Source organism: Thunnus thynnus, chromosome 1 (assembly GCF_963924715.1).
Source record: "Thunnus thynnus chromosome 1, fThuThy2.1, whole genome shotgun sequence".
NCBI lineage: Eukaryota > Metazoa > Chordata > Actinopteri > Scombriformes > Scombridae > Thunnus > Thunnus thynnus.
Genome location: NC_089517.1, coordinates 31,960,958 through 31,967,329, shown reverse-complemented (window position 1 = coordinate 31,967,329; position 6,372 = coordinate 31,960,958).

Sequence of the window (6,372 nt, the reverse complement as noted above, 5' to 3'; positions counted from 1 at the left end):
AAAACAAAAAGCAAAGACAGAATGGTTCAGCTTGTTTTTCTCTTGCTCGGTGAGCAGCTCCCAGCCAATAATTTGTTTTTACCTAATTAAGTAGCGTGCACAAGGATGGTGAGGTGCCATTGTAAGGGACTGTAATGATCTGTCACCAACACTGAGAGCATGGTGTGGATCTGATTGACTGTGACACTTCCCTTGGTGGATAACCTTCAAGACAATGAGAGGGGGGCAGCTTTGCCTCTGCAGTACAGTGGTAGCTGCAAAAGACAAGCCATGTGGTTCTAGATGACAGATACATGTATGAACAAATTTTACAGATTGAATCTTCAAAGTGAACTGATCCTAAAAGTCCCTTCTCTCATAATGTTAAAAGTAAAAATTTATTGTTGTTAGTATGTAAGCTTCTAGATGGATCATCAGCTGGTGAGGATGCTGACTTTTTGCCTGAGACATGCAGCTTTAGCATCATCTTTTAGTACAGTAACATGTATGTAGCCATGAGTATAAATTTAAGACAAATTTTACAATATTCTTATTTTAAAATGAGTCAGCTACAAACATTAAAATGTCAGCCAGCGACAGCGTTTTCAGTTAAACCAGCCAATTTAAGCCAATTCGACACAGTGGCCAAACCATGTAATTACAACTTCTGGGTCAGTCACATGATATACACTGGCCCAAAAAGCACACACCCACACACAATCATTGGAAAAAGAGCAGCTGCAAAATGGTGAATACATTTTTTTGAACCTGACAACCTCCCTGTTTTATTATCAGAATTTGATCCCATTCAAGTGAGTCAGGAGTCAATCGGAAGTTAGCCAGCTTGGCCAGTGGAAGTCTGCGCTAAAGTCCCCAAAACGCAGAAACGTGAGAGACATCTGGGTAATTTGTTTACAGTCGGAAGCCAATTTTTTGGCTTCATGCACCACTGAGCAACTTTCATAGGAATGAATGGGGCAACATTTTGAACGTGGTATCCAGTTCTTCTATATCCATGAGTTTAATGTTAGCTTAATTAGCTAGCTACAGTTGAAAAAAATCTGCTAGTGACAGTCACTTCAGCTGATAAACCTACAGTTGCTGTCTAGAAATAAAAGGTCTGCTTTTGTCTACCTCTTTATGAAATCAACAGCCCATATTGTTCAGCTCAAGAATTTTGAGTAGTAAATCTGCCACCATTACTGCATGTGCCATGCAAGAATGTTAAGCTTGACAGGTGTAGAGAATAGGTATAGAAAAAAGCACTGATGAGTGAGAGTTTTCTAACTGGGCACCAATGTACAATACACTCACGTGGTATATACGGACAGGTGATGATAATATTTATATATATATTCTTCTGCCACATTACTTTCTATTCATCCTTAAACTGTAGATAACATCAGAGGGCTATTTTAAGCCACAGGTCACACTCAATCTTTCATCTCTTTGTAAAAAAAAAATCTATCGGTGAAAAAGTCAGCCAAAGCCACCTCCTGTGACATCTCAAACTGGGGCTGAACGGCTGCTGTATCTCTCCTGGATCACAGGTGATCTGTCATAGTAGACAGGTGTTTTGTATGCTGTTCAGGATCCCTTCAGAACAGCATCTGCTCCATTCACATCCTCCCAGTTCCTCATCAGCTGTCCCATGCGTGCACACACACTCGCATGCACACACGCCCACACACACTCACACACACACACACACACACACACACACACACACACACACACACACACTCTATTCTAGTCAGCTGGTGAATCTCTTTGTGGTCGATGCCCTCTCCAGTCCTGCTGTTTATCTACCCTTTCCCTGACACAATCCCCCTCAAAACAGGCGTCAGAGTCACCTGAGTACAAGCATCTTCTAAGTAGCAGAGTTTAGCCTGTCAGCAGGCTGGCTTTGCTCTAAAACTACGTGAATGCACAGGGAATCAGAGCAGTAGTGCTTGGATGGTCACAATTAGTTGCGGTGGAGGACAGAGAGAAGTGGCTCTGGCTGTGAATATGCATGCCCTGGTTCTCTACTCCTTGTCATTGAGACTTAATAAAAATGCACAACTCAACAAGGGGCACTGAGCAGGAAGATTAAACTGGGCTAAGCCACCAAACTGCCTGCATCTCTTGAATTTTACATCTCACAGGCCTGGAGGCACAGTCTATATCCCTCTGACATACTCCACTGGTCTTTCAGGCAGATCTGAATGCATGCAGCAGTGTGTCTGAAGTGATACAGGAAGGCCTCTCCAATCTCCTCGCCGATGGACTGGAACAATGCCAGTTGAGCTCACCAACACTGCATCTCTGCCCTGTATCTGGACCAGCTTCAGATAAGGACCACAGCTACTAAAAGGATTCCTGACATGGGTCAGCTTGGCAGCCATAGATCCATCAGGTCGACACAGATGGAGGTATGGATGACTAACCCTGACTCACACAGCCATACAGGTGGCAGAACTTGTAATTGTGCACATAGGCTGCCCCACATGGCAGCAAGAGGTAGCCATTCATGAACTTTGAAATTTGATACAAATATTAAGAACTTTATCATGTCTGCTGACCTGGAATAGAGCTAGTTAGTATGCTGGTTAGTGATGCGTTATCAAAAAACAACAACAGAAGCAGAAATGCTGTCAGTCCAGCTTTATCTGGATAGATTGCTGGCTAACTGCTGCTGTTTAAAATTCAAAATTCTTCTGTGTAAATAGAGCAAATCTATGGGGTCTTAATTAGTAATTGTGAGACGTTCTTCTGTTCTGCAGCCCTATGTGATTTAGGAAAATAAGACAGGTGCATTTTTACATAAATATCTCGCCTTGTGAAATATTTTAAGTCTGTTGTTTAAGACAACACAACTACTTATTCACCATTGTTAAAAAGGGCAGACCATGCAACAAGTCAAGCAAAATAATTTAGTTAAAATTTTAAATCTAATTGCATGAAATAAGTTTTTGTTGAAAAAATATGATTCAAGAAATTTCTTTAGTTACCTCTTCTATTTCTCTTTAGTAATGGTGAAATCATGAATCCCTGTTTTGTGACTAGAATATTTAAGATGATATTGATTATACATCTCTTGCATGTTTGCCATATTTTAGTTTTAACCTGTAATAAAGAAATTTAAACTTCATAACAAAATGCAGGATTGAATGACGTTAAAATACAAAGAAAGCTAACCACAGTATTTGCATTATACTGTAACAATATTTTGATTTCAAGAAAAGATTTAGGCACAACATGCTATCCTTAAAGCTCATGAAAACTTAAAAACTGAAGTATTTCACTATAAAATGTATATTCATGACTAAATAAGCACAATGAAGCTTAAAGGTCCAGTGTGTAATATGTGTGGTATTTAGCGGCCTCTAACGGTGAGGTTCTAGATTGAAGCACTCCGCTGCTCACCCCTCCCCTCCCTAAGACTTTTACACAGCCCATTCAAGGCGGGAATACTGCGCATGTAATCCGCCTCGCTGTTCTGTTTAGCCCGTATTCAGACCAAATCAGGCGGTGCAGCGCACAGCTGCAGGGTTGAAGAGGTGTGTGGGTGTGTTTGTGCTTTAGAAGCTAACCGCTGTGAAACAATCAGAAAATAACGTTTATCGATCTGATTCACCGGCTTCCTCACTAACGTTACTAGAGCTCCCTCTCTTCATTCACCCTCTAGCTCACTCGACCACAGCTGCTATCTCTCTCTTTTTAAAATGAGTCGGGAAGCCGACAGAAAAGTCTAACTTTACTTTTAACATTATCAAACGAAGAGAAATGTCCTCCCCTTGGATCCTCTTTACGTTTATAATGCGGGTTCTCCGTATAAAAGAGGCTACTGAAAACATCAGCAATACTACTGAATGATTATATAAATACTATATAGGAACAGTATCGAGCAGCAATATTTTGACTTTTTTTAAAAATCATGTTATTGTTGTAGACATGTTTGGGAACACTGGACAGCCTACAATCCATATTCTGCACTACCATGACCATATTTCTAACGTATCATGTAACTTATAACCTATAAAGCCTTATCTGTGTTTTTCCTGTTTTATTTTCTCAGAAACTTCTTGAAGAGATGACCTTGGAGGAGCACAGGCAGCTCACCAGTGAACTGCTTCAAAGGCAGCCAGGGTTCGTTTTTGATGCCTTGATGATGCATCAGTGCAGGCATGGTGTCCCACCGTTCACTGGAGTGCCAGGGGTACCATGATGTACTTGTAGTAACTGTACAGACATGCCTACGGAACGGGAGAGGAAATGCTGTGGCCAATACCCTGCAGATTGTATAATAATAATACCTCACTTCTCCCAGTACTGTCTTGAAAATGCTTTTTATGCATTCACAGGCAGTACTGAGAGGACATTATGGTATTTGGCCAAAACAGGAAGCCTGGGGATGACAACCGGGCGTACCGTTATGCTGCCTACAGACATTTAATCTATTGACAGCATGGCTCTTTAGGCCAGGGAAACTGACTTGTCATCCCCAGTTGCTGTGTTTGGAGGATCAGGGACAAGTTCCCTGGTCCTCCAAAGACATCATACTGGTTTCACACCTGGCCTCTGAGTTTCCCTCCAGGTCCTCTGAAACATCCACACAGTATCTCAGGTACTCACACACCTGTATTTTCATCATCAAGGCATCAAATCATCTCATATTTATTTGTTACATTTATGATATTTTATTTATTTTATACTTGTTCTATACATTTTCTATATTTATATATTTTCTGGATAATTATTAAACTTTTTGTTTATATATTCACATTTGTTCAACTTAAATGTGCAAGTTTACCAAATAAAAGATATTCATCAGATGTGCTGTGATAACTGCAATGATAAACATATTAATATATACTTGACAGCCAAATGACAATGACAGCATTTCTATTTTTATATATTTATATTGTCATTGTTTATATTTATAAAGCAACATAAAACAGTGGTGAAGTTGGAATACCACTGATCCTCAGAACAGGGCACTGTAGTGCATGTTATGGATTAATTTTCATTGCCACTTCAGGTTATGTTAACTGTAATTCACTAATTTGAACCACAAAATAAAAATATAAAAAACAACACTACGAATAATGACATTTGTAATAAAAATATATTTTATTTAACAGAAACATTTTTGGACATCCTTTTCAATCTAGACAATAAAAGGATAACATAAACATGCAGCTTTTACTGTTCAAACAAACATTTTGACAGCTTATTCTGTGTTCCTCAGACTTGATTCTGATAAAGACAATAATCTATCAAATCATTAGTCTGTTTGAACACTAAAAGCAGTGTGATTAAACTGCACATATAATAGCTGACAAGGGTCAGACCAATACCACATCAAAGGTATTCAATTTACTGCTCTGGATGAGGATGCGCTCATGGCAGGAACAACACCCATGATTCACTGGCGCTGCTGTTCCTCATCTGCTCCAGGAGCTGTGTGTAGAGCAGCAGCTGCATGGAAAACTGACAGTATCATTACACATAGAGTTAATTTACTATTTCATACATTTTATACAGTTGTACATGTGAAAATAGTGCTATTTAACCAAGAGTAGGACTTACAGGGTAAGTTAATATGCTGCATAGGCAAACAAATGTGTATCACTTACCTAGACCTCTCCTGACTCGGTCTGCAATACTTCTGATATGGCGGGTGTGAATGTCACAGACATGGTGAATAATGCCAACCCATAGTGCCTGAGAAAAATAAAACAGCACAAATTAATGAACTTACTATTATAAATAATCAATCTATCTATCTATCTATCTATCTATCTATCTTTGTTTTTCAACATTGAAATGGGAAAATGTTACTTGTGTCGGACTATAAGTTAACTTTGCCCCCCAATGTGTACATGTGCCCCTAAATGACAAATTAGGAGCAAACAATGAAATCATGGAGCACTGTGAAAAATATAAATATATATTCACAGGATGTATTAACTCAGTGATGAGCAGACTTCTCCTCACTTTATCTTTCACACTAACTCATTACTCTGACTTACTGTCACCAGCGCTAAATATCTTAGTTATCAATCAATGTGTCTTACTGCCACAGAAAATGAATAAATCTTTGGGTTATTAGCACGACGTTGCCTCCCTGTTGTCTCTTATCAGACCACCAGCTCCGTGAGAGGCACAAACTGAGGCTAAAGTGTGCTAATATTTAACGTTACGTGGTGGCGTTTCTTTTCAGGGAAACTGATGTACTGCGAATAAACATTGTACATCATCTAGGTTTTGAACCATTACCAGTGGGGCAAAATAAATATACATTACACTCTTACCTGTTCAGCAGTAAACAGGAAACTTCGGCATCAGTCTGCAAACATTTCTCTCATCAGGGATTTCCATCTGGGTTTATCCTCGTTTTATGCCGTT